The sequence below is a fragment of the Argiope bruennichi genome, chromosome 3, assembly GCF_947563725.1.
Source record: "Argiope bruennichi chromosome 3, qqArgBrue1.1, whole genome shotgun sequence".
In the NCBI taxonomy this organism is placed as follows: Eukaryota; Metazoa; Arthropoda; class Arachnida; order Araneae; family Araneidae; genus Argiope; species Argiope bruennichi.
In genome coordinates, this window is record NC_079153.1 from 103,879,171 (window position 1) to 103,898,182 (window position 19,012).

The 19,012-nt window shown below is 27.5% G+C and overlaps 1 long non-coding RNA gene across 1 annotated transcript; it reads left to right on the top strand.

Annotated features, from left to right (window-relative positions):
- Nucleotides 1-9,620: 9,620 nt before the first annotated feature.
- LOC129963505 (uncharacterized) lies at nucleotides 9,621-18,162 on the top strand. The gene is made up of 3 exons (XR_008783980.1): nucleotides 9,621-9,902; nucleotides 14,301-14,499; nucleotides 17,930-18,162. It is a non-coding gene; the product is annotated as an uncharacterized LOC129963505 (long non-coding RNA).
- The last annotated feature ends 850 nt before the right edge of the window (nucleotides 18,163-19,012 follow it).

The following is a 19,012-nucleotide window of genomic DNA, read 5'->3' on the forward strand; positions in this document are numbered from 1 at the left end:
CTATAAAAAGTATAAGATGATTCTGAAAAAAAGTGTGACTCTTAAAAAATATTGTTTGATGTTATTATGATATACATTTGAATTTGAATATTAAAATATGATTAATTAACTGGTAATTATGTGAAAAATGAAACATGGTAATTATGTGAAAAATGAAAGAAGTCTGAATCAGAATAACGGGAATGGGATTTTCGAATATAAATCAGTTAAAAGACAAGACAACATTGTAAAAGAACACTGATAATAACCTTTATTACCGAAAGAAAGAATATAAAAGAAAACTGGAAAACTTTTATTACCGAAAAGAAGAATATAAAAGAAAACTGGACATAATAGAAGTTCACGATTCCTTAAAAAACGAAAGACACAAAAAAAAGGATACTGAAGTTCATTTATGTATGTGATCACCTCTGAATAGCCAGGTACGCTACACAACGATTTTCCATATTTGCTATGACATTGCGAATGAATTGCGAATTCAAAGAGTTCCAAACATCAAAGTAATCTTTTTTTAGCTCTGAAACGTAGTTTGACGTGTCCCGAAGGGCCACAATTTGACTCCTGAGAAAATACCATACATTCTCAATAAGGTTAAAAACAGGTGAATGAGAAGGTCACAACATGCATTGGATATTTTCCATTACAAGGAAGTCATTTAACAGGCTGGCATAATGATAAGGCTCCTTATTGTACTTAAATATAAAATCACGCCTCAAAGCATCTTGAATCAAACGGGCACAAGTCTAAAGGACATCATTCCTGTTGCGTTTAGCAGTCACAGACTTATCTCAAAGATATGGAGATATATTTGACAGCTAAACACAATGGCTCTCACACTATGACTACCACTGACAGATGGCTATGTCTTTCAGTAATGTTTCTTTGGTAAAAACGAGTTCCATATTCTTGACATGCCATTAGCAGATGAAAATTTGTGTTCAAACTAAATCGAGATCTGTCACTGAAAATTACTTTGGCTTCTGTCCCATATTGCAGTATTCATATTCCACTCTCCAGTTTGAACAAATGCGTTTATGCATAGTGCATGTTCATGTCATGCGTTTATGCAAACTGTTCAATGGCATAGAAATCAGCATGATTGGGTCTCTTGTAAACATTTTATCTAGCAATTCGTACTTCTGTGGTGGTTTTTAAATTATGAAACAAACTTTTGGCATAATTGTTCCTCTGACATCATCCAGTAATTGCCAGATATCGGTGGCGAATTGTTCAAACTCTTGGCCGATTTGGTACTGGTTTACTTAGCTTTCTTCCCACATTGAAACCTTTGCCATAATTTTGAGATTACACTCTGAGGTTCGAGATACTTTGGTTCATGGTCGTTCTATGATCATTTCACCATTCCAACGATTCTTTCTTTCGTAGATTTGTTTAGTTGCTGTCTTTTTGTAATCATTTGTTCTGTTTAATCGTTAACAATGTTTCTTGGCATATAAATTGTATGAAACCTGCCTCAACTGTTATGCCGAGTAAGTAGATTTATCCGCATCTCGACAAGTGCTGGTGTTTTCACACAAGAAGAATGCAATGTCTTGCATAAAGGCAAATTTTTACTTACTACAGGTTTCTTTTAGTTTTTCAAATAAAAGCATCAATATTAATTCACATTTAGCAAATTTTACATAATTTCACAACACCAATGTAATTTCAAAGTAGTAATTGTGGATATGAAATCATTTGATTTACAAAATAAGATTTCCTTTTTTAATTTATAAAAAGAACATTTATTTTAAAACTAAGATACTTTGCAATTTATCCACGTCCAAAGGAACTGCAGTATGTAAAAAAAATAATCAAAGTAAGATACAACATGATCGATGGCGATAATGTAATGATGATGACGAAGATGTGTGATTATACACGTGCTAAATTTGACTGTTTAATGTTTTTAATTTTGTTTGTGCGATTTTGATTATTCAGATTTTTCTATAGCCTCTTGAATTTCTAATTTAGAATATCGATTAAAATTTAAATTTATTGCGAATAATTAGAAATTAAATTTTAAAGTTGCAATATTTTTTCTTTATAAATAATCCAATGCTTTGTAACTCCTAGTTGAGCATATAAATCTTCCAAAGATATGTGTATTGAGTTTTTTAATTCACTTGACTTGCACTACTATAAAATGCAATTAAATATTGTCCTAAAAAATCAATAAGAAATTCCCTAGTTTTCTGTAAATCTTCAAAAATATCTGATGTAAATTTTAATGCTTATTCTAAAGTTTTAATACATGGTTGCTGTACTAAAAATTTATGCATTGTTTTATATATTTGAAATTAGATATTTCTAAGAAACAAAGGTGTTTTTTTATAAATATCTAATACAATCATTTTTTGCACATTAATAAAATTCTGTGTATTAATAAATATTAAATCACAATTATTCATACTTTTTCATTAACATTTAATTTTTCTTAATTTATTATTTACATACTTAATATTACATAATAAACACTAATCTATTATTTATCATTTATTAAAATAGTTCAATATTGCTTCCGGAAAAACATTTCCTACAATGTTTATTCAGAACCTGCGTTCTTGAACATATCTAAACTATCTGAAGAACAGATATGTGAGGTTAAAATTTAAGCAGAAACTTGCGGAATGGTATAGGGAATATGGACACATGTTTGACTTATTTTTTGGTTGGCTATAAATTAACCAGTCCGGAATTTTTTTAGCATTACAATGTATTTTCATTTTTAATGATTGTTTAATAATTTCTTTTCCATTAATATTTTTTGGTTTAATTAATTAATTAATAATTTCCAGTGTCTCAGATTTTCATGATTTTACATTTTAGAAATCTAATTAAAATAAGTATTTCAAATGTTCTGTAAAATGTTTCATTATTTAATGCAAACCGCCGCTTTTAGTGATCACAGATGCAACAATTAAGCAGTTGTGCTGCACAAAATATGGAGGAACGGATCTTTCTACATATTTATTTTTATATAAATAAACAGAAAATCCGCTGATTTTTGTATTTAACAATTCGCTTGTAGTGATCCATTTCGAGGCCCAGCGGATTTAGCATGGAGGTTTTATTAATACCAATCAGGAGTATTATCAGGATTTATTGAAAAAGTGTATATTTCCAAAAAAAATTATAAGACCTGGTTTGACGTTGATGTAACTATAAAAAACTCCTCCGATCCACTAGAAGGCTCACAGAAGTCTTGAATGATCGAAACGTCGCGACAGCAATGATGAAAACTATAGATGAGCATGGGCCATCGCCGGCCACGGTACAACCTCTCCTATTGGAGGTATATTCCGTCATCAATAGTAGGTAACTAACCCAACACTACCTTTGTACCCACCAAGATGGCGAGAATCAACTATCATACTGGAAGTTCCTCATTCCCAAATCTAAGAGGCCCCCAGGGAGAATTCAAAGTTGATGGAAAATAACTACGAAAAAAACGTAGAAAGAGAATTAAGGATATTTTAATATGGTTCACAATACATTATTATAATTATTATGAAATTTGATGATCATTTTTTCTCACCTTTACTACGAAATGGCGCATTTCATCTTCAATTAAAACTCGTAGAAATAAACAATGCTTAAACTCTGAAAATAGTGAAATATAGCATTATTTCGGATTTATTTCAAGACTCTGATACCAAAATGTCAGATAAAAAATCGGCCATAAAATTTCATGTCTCTGAAAATGAAAGAGAGAAAGGAAAGCGAAATAAAATGTGTAATTAGTTTTTAAATTCACAACAAGCTAACGTCATTTTTAAAATCAGAGAAGAGAAGGCCATGCTCAGGAAAATATTACATCTAAGAAATTCGTTGCAGCATAATTATTGTAAGAAAAGACAAGGGTGTCTGATTATTCATGGAATTCAAATCTGTAAAAAAAAAATTTTGATTTCTACTTTTGATTAAAAAAATTGAGCATAGAAATTTTTACGAAATAATTAAATGAAAAATTAGAATTTAATTATGCTTTATTTTTTTAAATTATTCTAGCAGATTTTCATCTGAATCAGCAATTCAATGAATTGCTTCATTATCTAAATTAATAAATGATGCTATTTCAGCATAGTTGAGATTAATAGAAATTTTATATATTTAAGACAGCTGTAAAATTTTCAGTCATTAATTGAAAAGTATTTCTGATAGGTAAGATTAAAGATTCAAAGTGTATTTTTCTTTATTAAATGTTTTCATGCTGAAATTTAAAATTTTTCCCAAATCTCTATTTTTATAAATAAAACTCACTATAATATTTGTCTCGAAAATGGTAAAAATTGATTAGTGCTTATATTTTAAGTATTTGGAGGTACAATTTAAGAGCTGAGTACAAAATATATTATCCTAAATTGGGTTGAAATTTACGAAAATTTAGTTGATTTTGAATCTACTTTTAAATCAATATGATGCTAATTTTTCTAATACATCTATAGTCTGTAAATCTATAGCCTGAAATATGTTAGAACGATTTTTTCTTTTTTAGCATCTTATAATACAATGATGAAATACAGAGCACTTAACTCGTATGTACTTCTTTTTGCCCTAGTCCAGATTCAATTAACCCCTTCGCATTAACTGGCAAATCTAACATGAGCATCGAATAGCTAAACTTTTAATTTTAAATCAACAATTAATTAAAAATATTAATATTAAGTAATTTAAGATCTAAAAAACTTAATAAAGGTTCAAAATCTCAACTCCCTTTATATTATTATAGGAATCATATCAGAAAATGTTTCAAATAACATGAGTCTTTTAATTAGGAAATTAAATAAATTTGTTGAGTAAGGGTTTAAAGGGTTATTTTTATTTCACACCAACTGTTGTGGACTTGTTCGAAATGAAAATATTTTTATGTTTTATTAACAAAAAATAATTATTTAATTAATTGCTACAAGAATTTTACTAAACCCTGCAATGCTGCAAAGAGTTATTCTTTGTGGTAAAACTTCAACATATGCTAAGAGATTGTATTTATTATATAGCATATCAGCTTATGGTGATTGCATGGAAACATCTTATAACCGAAAGCAAGATGGAAAAAAGGTATTCCATCATGTACATGATGAAATACCAATAAAGAAGCAAAAAACATTAAAAAATTAACATGCATAATTGTTAATGTAAAAATTCTTTTATATAAGATAATACAATAATAAAAATTATCTTATCGTTTGCAATTTTAAATAAAATGTTAGCAATTTTTAATATCATAAATCCTTTAAAAATATAGAATGTTTTTCATAATATTTATAAATTACCAAAACCTTTTTTGCATTAGTTGTGAGCAGTTTTTAAAAAAATAATGCAGAAATTAATTAAAACTCTAAGTGATATTTGCGGCAAAATAATTAAAAGAACTTTTTTTTGAATCTATAATTTTTAAAGAATAGAAACTGCAATTTTAAAGCTAAAATACTTTTTTTTAAATATGGATATGCGTTTTCAACTGCTAATAAATTATAATAAGTTGAAAGTTTAATGAATTTACATGAAGCCTTCACTTTTTTAGGCTTCATAGCTCTTAAGAGCAGAAACTCTGTTGGTTAGATTTTCAAATCACTTCACACGAATTTCTCATTTATATACAGCATGCCCGCTCTTATCATGTCTCAACAGCTGATTTTTTAAATCATTAGAGATAGACATAAAGTTACAGTTGGAAAAAGGTTTTAAAAATTGTTTTTTAGATCATTTCGGTCAATATTTCTGAAAAGCTATAAATGTATATAGGTCTAATTAATTATTTTGGACCATCAAAACCATATTCACATTCATGCTTACGTTTGCATTTCCTTTTGATAGTCCTTGAAAGTTTTTAAAATTCCTAACTGACCGTAATGATCTTCAAGGGATTAATCTTACGGCACAAAGATATTTAATTCAGTCTTATTTTGTAATGATATCCTCTATACATATATTTGGCGAAGTAATTCCTTTTATAACATATAAACATCCTCATAGCTTTACGAATCGAATATTTAGTTTTATCGTAGTAAATGGACTCTAATTTGAATAAAAACAAAGTCTTCTATTCACAGTTTTATGTACCAGCTTGTATTATTAATAGATAATTTCGGTTTTCGAAAAGATTTTACAAAAAAGAGATGCAATGCGCTTTTACTATACACGATGTGACCGATTTCGAGATCTAATATTGATATTTACAGCATTTATCCTTCAATGTATAAACACTGCATTTAGGAAACAGTTTTCTTACATTTTAAGGTTTTCTTTCTTTATTCAAGATGAAAGAAGATACACAGGTGACGATGTGGATGATGCCGAAGACTATGATGATCCAGCAAATGCTCCAGCTGATGTCGATGCTTATAAAGCCACTAAAACTATTATTAAGTGGTTATATTGGATGGATGATGATTATGGAGACTTCGACTTTTCAGAAGCGAATAATTGTTTGACCAGAATCAAGAAATTGGCTTATCGGAAAGCCATACAGACTTACCGGGCTGAGAAGAAGAATTCAGCTTAAAATATTTAACACTTTATTCTTGTTTAGATATAAGATATTTAACATTTAACACTTGCAATCCTTTTAGTACACTTTATGCGTGTCGTCACTTTATATTCTTATACTTTTTCAATCTGTGCATATCATAATTCTTTATCCATGATAATTTAATTATATTTTGAAAAATTTATCATTTTATCTATTTATGACTTAATAAAAAAGAGTTCATATGTTCGAAATCATAAGTTTTATATCTGAGCCACATATTACATCGAAGCGGTGAGGTATAACAAAACGAGCAGTCTAATTTTATTTAATTTTGTATAAAATTTTAAGACTTTCTGCCTCTTTCACTAGAGTGCTGCCTGGCAAGTCACCACCAGTATGCAATCTTTGTAACATTCTTATGACTATTGTCATGTTTTAATAGATTGTTCTTGTTTCAACAGCGTGTTTCATTCACCTCATTGATTTCAAACTGTTTATCTTCACATTCTTGCAATACATCGTCTTTTTTGACAAATACAACATACAATGAATAGCATGGATATTAATAAAATAAAAATAATTTAATCAAGAACATTGTTTAAGTATGGAAATTTTTCTTGATTTCCTGGTAAGAACTATATTTTGAACCTTTACATTCTTGTGTGTTGTCTATGAAAATATATATAATCTTAATAATTTCTGAGCTTTATTTTAAGGAATTTTTAGTCTACACTGATAGCGCACTACTAGTAGTGATTTCGAAATATATCAATTTTAAGATTCCAAATAAAAATAAAAGTTTATTCAATTTTTAATATACTAATAAAAGCAGGCTTTTTAAAAATTATTTTGTTTTAATCTTGACGTGTGCATTTTGTTTCCGCCTAATTGTTATCGTTGTTGGATGCCCTACAGGTAAAAGTTTTATAAAAATATTTTTTCATTCGAAAAACATTTTATTTCCCAAAAACATTCCCTATTCAGCTTAGCCCAAGATTTTCCCACATTACCTTCGGCGATTCAGCAACTTTATTTTTTCAAATTCCGAGGTAATTTTTTGCAATATAATTCTAATCTCATTAAATGAGGTCTCTGATTTAAACAAAATCAATTCGTATTCTTTCAATAGAAAATAAGCAAAGAACACCTAAATACTTTAATAAGATTTTATAAATGTATAGAAAAAAATTGTATTGAATACTTCAATGCATAATAATACAATAATAATATATAGAATTTTTGATTTTCACATGAGTGAAAAAAGTGCTTTGAAATAAAATAGTCAATAAAACAATTATATCATTCTTATGGAAGTGGTGAAAGAAGAATAATGTATTATATAAAATTTTGAACAAAATAAGTCGTAAAATATCGTTGAGTATATCCAGCTTTACACAGATTAAATAAAAAAATAACTCTATCTGTCATTGTCAACCAGACATAAACAGTAATTTCTTATAATAACATTGTTTAATTTAATATTATATGTTGACATTATTTTACAAATTATTTTATAAATCAACTATAGTTTTGAGATAAAATAAATCTCAATATAAAAATATCTTTAACTGAAATAAACCTCTATCGATTCTAATTTTAATATGTTTTAATCTTTCCATAACATAAAGACAATAAGACATAGTTGCTGCAATTTAAATATTCTTAATTTCAAACATTCTTTTGACTTATAGAAATAGTTGTTTCCGGACCTATTGATACAAATATTTAATTAAAATGATTTTTAATTTTTCTAAGTCTTTTTCAATCATATTTAAGATACGCTTTCATTTGTGTGTTATAATGCCGACTTACTTTCTACTTTTTAGAATTTAATTTATAATTCATCAATATAAATATTACGAAATTATGAAATCATTTTTTCCATATACGTTACCAAATGACGCCGCACTTTTACAATTAAAATTTAATTAATTTAACTGATTAATTGATAAATTAATTTTCAAAAAATTGCTATTGTCCATTGCCATTAAAAACTCGTTTATTTCCTTGCTGCTTGACATTTTTCCTCCAGCATTTTTGTAAATTCTCTTTCAAAATTTTTAAATAGGCTAGGCTTTATAATATTTACATTGATGACGCCATATTTCAGTTATTATATTCACCGTAAACAGTTTATTATATTTCGAATTTTTGAACATTACAAATTCTGATAACATGAAAAACATCCCAATTTATACAAGAGGCTAATATATTGATTGAAATTTAAGTGCAATAAAACTGCACTAGTCAAAATTCTTAATGCACAATATGAAGGACTTTATAGTGCATTTTCTTAAAGGACTTTATAGTACATTTTCTTAAAGTAAACATTAACTTAATGCATTTAATCAGCTTTCAAATATCTAAATAATTATCGCATATGAATTTCTGTTTAGACCATTTTCGTTTCAAGATGAAAGAGAAAAATAAACTTAATATTAAGTAGCCGCGGTTGAACATTTAAGATTCTTTCTTAATTTGCTGGAATTATTAAATAAGAATACAGAAAACGTATCATGATTACAATTCTTAAAAAAGTTGTTATATATTGCATTACAATTTTTTAAAAAAAATTTTAAGAATAGATTTTTTTTAAAAGATAAAAATTTATGTTTTGGGTTATTATTTTTAATCTTATTAATCAAATTTTACCACACAATTTTTTCCATATAACTGATATGCTTCTTACAGATATTTAAAAATTTAAGTATTGTATAGATTGATATAAAGAATTCGTTATTTATGTTTTATGACAAAAATATTAATTTTGTGTACCGTTATCATCAATAAAGTATCTAACATTCCTTTTCGAAAAAAAACCTCACGTTTTATATTCAATCTGTTTTAACAGTAAAATGCGACTACATTTAATATCATGTTGTTCAATAAAAATAAAATTCGCAAGCAAGTTTTAAGTGAAATTTGTAATGCTTTTAAAATTCGAAAATGTCAAAAGAAGTAGCATGTATTATATATGGTTATTTCTTTTTAAATTGGAAAGGTCACATTTTCTTTTATGATAAACATCAAAAGTTTTATGGAATCTCACAAAAAAAATCTGTACTATTTCAGCTATAAATATCTGTTTAAATATTTTATCATCACGTTTTCATTTACCTATCAACTGAGAGGCTCAACTCTGCCTTGGCGTTTTCACTGCACAGGTTTAACGTTAAACACCAGAGTGCGCTTTTAAAAATTGAATGCAAAATGAATTTCATATATTGATCATTGGAAATCCTCTTTTTACTACCGCACCTGCCTCTTAAATATGATAACATTTTATATTTGGTCGCAAATTCAAGATTACAGTTAGCATTACATTTATACGTTGATGGATACTTTAGAACTTTTTGTAAAAATTGTCTGTGTTGCAACAAAATAAAGAATTCGGTCTTTCTATTGCATCGTACTACATTATCGTACTGTGAGTATGTATTCATAATTAAAAAATTTATTGAAATCTGACTATAATGCAAATTTTGTTGTAAGACATTGATGATCTATTAAATCTTTAATGCCTCTCTAAAAGATGATGTTATATGGTGACGTGCCTAAAATGACTCTATATGTAAAACGCTTAAGATATCTAAATTTTGTTTAATATTTACATTTAAACGGTATATTACCAAAGAAATGCTAATAATAATGTTTATAAAACAAAATATTTAAATAAACTCACATTTTTTTCTGTAATTTTTTTGTAATATTGCCATAACAGATGTATCAAAACCTTGCATATTAGATCTATCAAGTTTTCTAAACAGATCTATTAATTTCAAGCCTAATTAAGACCTTTTGTTGTTGAATCATATATCTTTAGTAAAAATGAATATTGCAATAATAAATCAAATGTTTTACTCTTAAAGCTTTATATTAAATGTAAGATAAGTAAATATCCCAATTAAATGTATTAAAATAAATTTATATTCAGTTCATAAGCAAATAATATATAGCTTTAAAACTATTAATGAATTGAACTTAATGAGAAAATAATTAAACATTTGACTTCACTATAATAATTTTTACCGAATGTATTTAAAAAAGGTAAATTCTTCATTATGATGATAGTAGGACTTTATTTCATAAAAGAACTTCTACCTGAAATTTATCCCAAAAGGAAATGAGATTTTATTTATATGTATTTTTTTCAATTGCTTTAATGTAGCATACGGATAAGAATAGTTAATCTTATGAGAAAAAAAATGTAAAGTAATTTTTCCTAATTGTTTAAGGAATTTGAAATTGATGAATTTATAAATTTCATTAATTGTGATCTGGTTTTTCTGTCACAGAATTTTCAATCATATCTTAAAATTTGATGCAAACAAGTTAACTACTGACCGGCTATATTGTACAAATGTAAATAAATATTTTGCCACAGATTATATTTAAGAATTAAGATTTAAGTAAGGAAAACATATATTTCTGTATCGAAATGATTTTCTGCCTGATTCTAATCAGTTGTGTGTGTGTGTGTGTGTGTGTGTGTGTGTGTGTGTGTGTGTGTGTGTGTGTGTGTGTGTGTGTGTGTGTGTGTGTGTGTGTGTGTGTGTGTGTGCGTGCGTGCGTGCGTGCTTGCGTGCGTGTTCTGAATATATATAAAAATTATCAACAATCATATCGTGAAATTATTCTTTTCATATTTATTTATTTATGAAACTATTCTTTTCATATTTATTTTTTTATGAAATTATTCTTTTCATTTATATAATCTGAAAGATGTCAATAAATTTATTTGTTACTATTTATTGATTGAAAAGATTATTTGATTACCAACAATTGCTTGTTATCAATTTTACACAACAAGATGAAGATTACTAAAGCCCAGATTTTATTTGCAGTTCAGATATGATAATAAATTCTTGTAAATTATAAAATAGTTCTTGATTGAATAATGACGAATAAGGTTCAATTCGAAAAAAAGAAATCCTTCCTTTGAATTTCAAAAATATTATTCACATTTAAAATTAAAAAATGTTTTAATTCACTAAATATAATACAATAATGTTAAGAATGAGAAGCAAAATGCTGTAGAACAACTGGATTTACTTTAAAGTGAGGATAGGTTTCATTTCTTAATGCAAAATTACTGGGCAGTAATTTTAGGGAAATTAAAAGTAATAGAAGTTTTATTGTAATTTACTTATCTTAAAAATAGCATAATGAAATTTTTAAGAAATAAACTTTAAAAAAGTTAAAAAATAATGAATTAAAATTATATGATAACTTAAAGTGGCTTTCTATATTGATTTACAAATGTCTTTAAGTATAATTGAGCAAACGGTATTTTTTCACCTACAAATTTACACCATCATAAAATCTACGAACCCAAGCATATTTTATGGGTTTTGTCAATTATTTTTCCTTTCTCTATTCACTTACATTACAGAACGAATAATTCTTCGTTTTCGTTATTTTTTAACAAAAAATATTTTTTTATTTTGTTTTTCCAATCTAAATTCTGAGATCTTCTAGATATTATGATTACCTTCTCGTTTATTTCAATTCAAGTAATTGTTACTGCTTCAATCTGAGAAATTTTTATTGTAATACAAAAAAAAAAAAAAAATTGTCTCATTTTAGTAAATGGAAGTTAAACTAATATCTTTGCTGGATATATTGGTACTTTTAAATACCACGAGTACTATTAATCTCTCACAATATATATTGAAACATTCTCTTGAAGCATACTTCTCTTACAACATACTTATGAAAACAACATTGTTACTTTCGACTTGAAATAAATAAAGGGAACAAGGGAGTAAAAGCTAATAAACACATTAACTAATTGCCTTGAGAAAACCTATCCTATTTGGACAATTATGGGCTACATCTCTAATTATTATATTGTGGTAGAAATTTCCTGAAATCTATGTCTCTTTGTTTCACTGGTCTGTACCTCAATTTGTATAACTTTGAACAGAATATGTTCGACCCATTTCACACCGCGGGACTCATCGTTGTTCATCGGCAAGCACTAAAGAGTAGGTTAACAGTTTTTATTCATGAATAAATACCTGTACAAAAAGGAGAGTTTTAGAGCTCGTCTCTGATAGAAGATTTCGATAAAAATACAAATATTAGCCAAATGGATTTGATGTCAAAGTTTACGGATCCAACCTCAAAATATACGCGTAATAATATTAGCATCTAAATATGTTTTCTGTTACCTCATCAATAACTGGTGTAAAGCTTGAAATAGTTCTGTTCCGAGAAGGATTTGCTTTCATAGTAGTTCATCAATTCTACCATTGATGGAATAGTAACAAGATCATTGATTAAGCAAGAAACTATATTTGTCAAACATAAAACTTAATAGAGTATTATTTTGATGCTTTTAATTAATGATGTAAACTGCTGTAGAATTCTCATATTTGAAACATTCTCACTTTCCCAATGAAAACATTTTGATTTCTTTTTATTGTTATATTATATATCCATAGTCAATATATCCCCATTTACTATATCTTTGCTTAAGCATACCAGATGCCCTTTAATCCGATATGGAGCAATCATTCATTATAAAATGTGAATTCTTAGGCCTTGAGTGAAAGAGTAGGGATGAAATTTCTTTATTTTATCATCTTGCTCATTGGACAAGCACAATTTAATGAAAATAATAAGTAACACTTTATCCATTGTTTTCTTATTTCGCTTTGTAATTAGAAACATGTATTGGAGAAATCTATTCATCTTTCAATATGCAATATAGACAGTTTATACTATACTCAGTATTAATTTGAACCACATTTTTTACGTTTCATTATTTTTAATCTCTTCTTGATTGTAAATGGAATATAATAATTGATTTTTTTTACAGTAGTCAAGTCTCCTTTACTTTTACAGTAGCAAAAGCTTACACCTATAAACCATTTGAATTTCTTGACGATTAAAGGGATATATGCAGAAAAAATAATAAAATTAATTAGGTAAAAATATACAGAAAAACTAAAATAAAATTACATGTTAAAGGTTCCATCGTAATCAAATATGTTGAAAGTTGAACAATAAGTCCTGGTACTTGGTGTAAATTTTATTTCCATGAAAAAATTCTTGAGTGAAAATATCAATGAAACTTTGTTGTTAGTTGACTGTTCAATTTGACTGTAAGTAAAAAAAAATTATTCGGTGTCTGGATTTAGGAAAAGAAGGTCTTCGTCAGCCTAGAGGAATTGTACTAGAATTCTTCCTCACTCTTAGTTATGTTATTTTTTAATCACTTGGTTCCATCAGACGAAGGTTTTGGAATGATTTAATGAGATAAAGATTGTGAGATTGAGATTATAAAAATTTGATATATAAACATAAGAATAACTTTTCAAGAATTGTTTTTCTTTTAAAACATTATTCTTCGAAGAACGCTTTCCTTTTTAACATTATAATTCTATTCTAAGAATGTTTTTATATAATGCTGCGATTTTCCTTCTGTATAAAGTTGTCAAACAAAGATTATATGATTTGTAGAAGCCACAGATTCATAGCAAAGTTACTTTCAAAATTTGATTACTGAAAAAATCCTTTTATTCCTTTGTTTAATAGCAGCGTCCTCTGTGTCTTTAAATGTGAGATACTGCATTTTAAAGAATTTGATTTCGTAAATGTATATCTTTTTTCAGTCGAGTTTCTTTGAGATTAAACCGAATTATAAATTGGATTTGAATGAGGCAGAGATCAACTGCTGTTAAGTATTTTATTTTTGATAAATAACAATATCTGAATTTACCTCTGTCTACTTTAAATTGCTTTCAGTTTTCAAATTGATTTGTAATTTAAATTATTTTTATCTAAGATTTTTAATTCTTATTATTGCTTCCTTTTTCAGAATTTTTATTAACAAAGTAATTAAAGGATGAAGTCCATCATTTTACTTCTTTTCATCGGTATTTCAATAGTCACAGCCATGCATTGCCCTGAGAATTTCTGCTTAAATTCCTCATGTCAGAAACGAACATGTGGTCCCGACGAAAAACTTTATAGAAATGGGAATTGTGATTGTTGTGGCAAATGTATTCAATTAAAAAGTAAGTATTCTTTTTTAACACAAATTAGCATTAAGTCATTTAACTATCTTTATTATGATTGATATGAATTATGAACAAGCTGAAATGTTCTTCACGATTTTTTTGTGTACTTCCACAATACAAACTTTTTTGCATTTATTTTTGTAACTTAGATAAAGAATCTAATATGCGATTTGGAGAATCGTGTTTTTTATTTTATCAGTTTGATCTAGAATTTGATGCTAATCTTCAATTAACGTGTCATGGCATCATAATAAACGTTGTTTAATTAATTCTTCAGCTTTTGTATCATCCTGTCTGATTACACACAATCAGACTACAAGCTTTATTAACATTTATAGGCATTAGTTGAAACTCTGGCCATATCTATTATTCATGTGGTAAAAGCATATGGCAAACTTTAATCGTCTAGCTCTTGTGTTTTTGAGTACATCAATCACATACAAACACACAAACTGATTTTTATTTTTCATATTTCGTCCAAAAGTTAATGGATTTATTATATAAAAAAATTGTTTTTTATGAAGTATATCAATTTTATATCAGATTTTTGGTAATATTCCAAGTTTCATATGTATGGCTGTATTTTTTTTTAATTTTGTGCTTACATTGAGATAGGCAGGCACAATATCGCAAAGAGTTTTATGAACTGAGAAAGATTTACTTATCCGAAATTAAACTTGGAGATTCATAAAAAAAATCGAAAAGTGCCTACTGAAAAGCAGACTATTATTTGATGACAAAAATATTTTATTTTTCAGTACTTAGTATACTAAAATGTGAAATTAACAAATGAGAAAAGAACTTCTTGTAGTTTATCTTTAAGCGGCATTCGAAATTTACGAGTATTAAAATAAAAATAATAAGAGTCATGGACTGATCAGTACAGAGAAAAGCTTACAATTTATATGTAAATACACATAAATAGTCTAGAATCTGGGCCATGCATTTTAATGTAATCATCATGTTTTAATCATCATTTTAATATAACCATCATGAGTTAACTGCTGTAATTTAAGCATCAATAATCATTCTTAATCAGTCGAAATTTGCTATTTAAAACAAAAGTAGACGCGATTCGGTTATGAGATCTTTCTATAACTCTCAGAAACGTAGAAACTCGTATAGCACCTTATGTTTAGATATTGAACCTTTTGTTAGCAATATTGTCTATTGCAAATTTTTAAGTACTGACTGCTTGAGTTTCGAAAATTATAACTTAAAATAATTGCTTAAAATTTATTCTAAAATCATTCATAGTTTAACAAAATAGTCACTCCATTAATCTTTATTAGATATTCCGGACGCGAAACATTTAGGATATTAGGATAAGAATTAGGATCCAAATGAAAGAGAAAAATTTTGAGAAAAAACGTTATGTTTTCAAACTTTTATTGTCGTATAGAAATGATTGACACAACGTGTGGTATAGGAATGATTGTATCTGACACAACATAACTTATGCTGTAACCAATTTCACGTGACAGTGCCGTGCCAACATGTAGACATCAGGAGTTAAGTTACATGAGATATGTCTACAAGTGTGCAATCAGCAGCAAAGATGAAAAATGATTATCCAAGTCAAAGATGAAAGTCTAATTTTATGGAAATAAGGGATTGCAAAAGGCGTAATCCATCGATGTACAGTGGGTCCCAAAAGTGTTCGTACACTAAAGAAATTTGCAAAAATTCTGTTCTATTCTTCTTAATAAAGCATTTTATTAGTTGGTATTTTTTTATTAGCATCTTTAAATAGTTCTTAATAAAACTGAAAAAATATTTTTATAAAAAATCAAGTAGTATTGTTCTAAAAAAAAAAATAATGTCACAAAATTAGAACACAAAAGTCTTCGTACATCCAAACATTATTTATTTAAATTCATCATAAAAATATCTTTTGCGGCTTGTTTTTCTTCTAATTGAAAAATACACTAAAATCGTTTGATTTCAGTATTTAATATAAAAATTATTTATTCTATTTACTTTATTCTTAGATATGACGCGCATTCGTAAAGAAACGAGTTTAGACGTACGAAAATTAATTATATTTCATTTTAAAGCTGGAAAATCAATTAGAGGCATTGCAACTATAACTAATCTACCTCATTCAACGGTGCAAAGCATAATAAAACGTTACAGAGAGGGAAAAAGGATTGCAAACAAGCCTCGTAATGGTCGCCCTCAAATTCTGTCAGCTAGAAGTCAAAGAAATATTGTGAGTAAATTTCAAAAAAATCCACATCTGAGTGCAATAAAGTTTACAACACAATATAATGAATCAAATGGAACTTCTATTTCCTGTGAAACTATTCGTAGAATTCTTCGGAATGCTGGTATACATCGCCGCTCTGCACGAAGAAAATACTTTGTAAGTCAGAAGAGCAGAATTGCTAGGCTTAAATTTGCCAAATCTATGATAAACCAGCCAGAGAGCTATTGGAATCGTGTCTTATTTGCAGATGAAAGTAAGTTTAACATTTTTGGATCGGATGGGAGAATCATTGTATGGAGAAAAAAAAACGAAGAACTTAATCCCAAGAATTTAGTTGGAACAGTAAAACATGGCGGTGGAGGTGTCATGGTTTGGGGGTGTATGTCAGCGGCTGGAGTAGGCAATTTAGTATTCATTGATGGTATAATGGATCATAGAGTTTATATAAATATTCTCAATAATAATTTTAAAGTGTCAGCACAAAAATTGGGCATTTAAAACAACTTTGTGTATTACCAAGACAACGATCCTAAGCACACGGATATGAATGTTCATCTTTTTTTTTTTTTTGCCTCTATCATTGCCCTCAAACCCTTAAAACACCATCTCAATCACCGGATTTAAACCCTATAGGACATATTTGGAAAGAATTAGAAGTGCGAATAAGAAGTCACGACATTAAATCGAAAATTCAACTGAAAGCAGTAATGATCGAAGAATGGAACAAGATCGGTGCAGAAGTAACCGACCGTTAGTTAAATCTATGCCCAAACGTTTAAAAGCTGTTATAAAGAATAAAGGATATCCTACTAAATACTAAACATTTATAAAAAATTTAGAAAATTTCATATTGAGTGATGTTTTTTTAAAGTGTATGATCACTTTTGTGTCCTATTTTTGTGCAATTTTATTTATTGTCATTTTTAAAAAAATAATTTGCATCGTCATTAAAATTTATTCTTCACTGCTTTATTAAGAACTGTAAAAATATACTATGAAAAAATTTTCATGTAAAAATAAGAATATATAATGGTAAATAATGAGGTTTTTAATTGATTCTTGTTGGTGTGCGAACACTTTTGGGAGCCACTGTATATTGAAGTGTGCGCCCACCGACCGAGGGGAACATGAACCAGAGAGGGAACCCATTTTTCTTTTAATATTTTCAATTTGTAATTTTTTTTCTGATAATATGCCATTATTTTTCTTGTTTTTCAGAGGAAGGATCTCCTTGCAAAGTCCACGAGGTTTTGAATTTTAGAATGGCACCAGCTGACATGAAGTTTATGAATTCTGACTGTGATGAGGGACTTAGCTGCAAATTTAATAAATGCACCAAAGACTAAATACTCTCTTGTAAATATCATTAGAGTGTACTTCAGTGTTATGTAATGAAGTTGTTTTATTTTATTTGCTATTACTACGCATCCATTAAATTATCTGATATTTTATTGTCATCTTTACCTTGTAAACAAATATTATTTCCATATAGCACAAAATTTTTGAAAAGTAACGTTTCGTTATTCGATCAATTTCCTAAACAATGAAAGTTATAATTATGCGGAAATTCGACATATATGAAAAGTTGTTTCTAAATGTTAGAATAATAAATTTACTTTTTTATCCTAAATATTATTTTCTCTTCAAAAGACAAATTCTCAAATGAAATAAATCTTTTTTTCTAATGTCAATGATTCTCTAGTGGCACTTCTTTTTTTATTTGTTATGCGCTTTTAAACGTAACGAATGTTTTTCTTCGTGTAAACGTAACTGCAATTCATCATTCTGGTCTAAAATTAATAGGAAATGTTAAAAAAAGTAACAGCTTAATTAGAGTTTTTAATTATTTTATTAAATTTAATGAATATTTATATGAAATACCTGTGTATATTTTGAACCTAATTACACATTAATTTGCAGTAGTTCTTTCAATAAGTTTTGTTCATGATGGTGATGGTATGTAAGGCATCTAGCACGCTAAGTTAATATTAATAAAATTATTTACTGAAAAGAAAATAGCGCTGAAACGACGAAACATAGCAAAATTTTAAATAGTTTCTAAAAAATTAACTCTCTTATGGGTTTACAAAGATAATCTTCGAAGTAAAATTTTAAAAAATTTAACATTACATGTTTATGAACAAAGTTTGAAGATTTATTTGCTTGATCTCGTAAATTTTACGTTATATTTAAAATTTATCGTGACTAAAAGCATAATTAATCAACCTCTTTAAGTAGTTTAAAAATACAATTCCTATTGATGCACTGAACTGTACTTTATTTCCATTTTAACCATTTGCT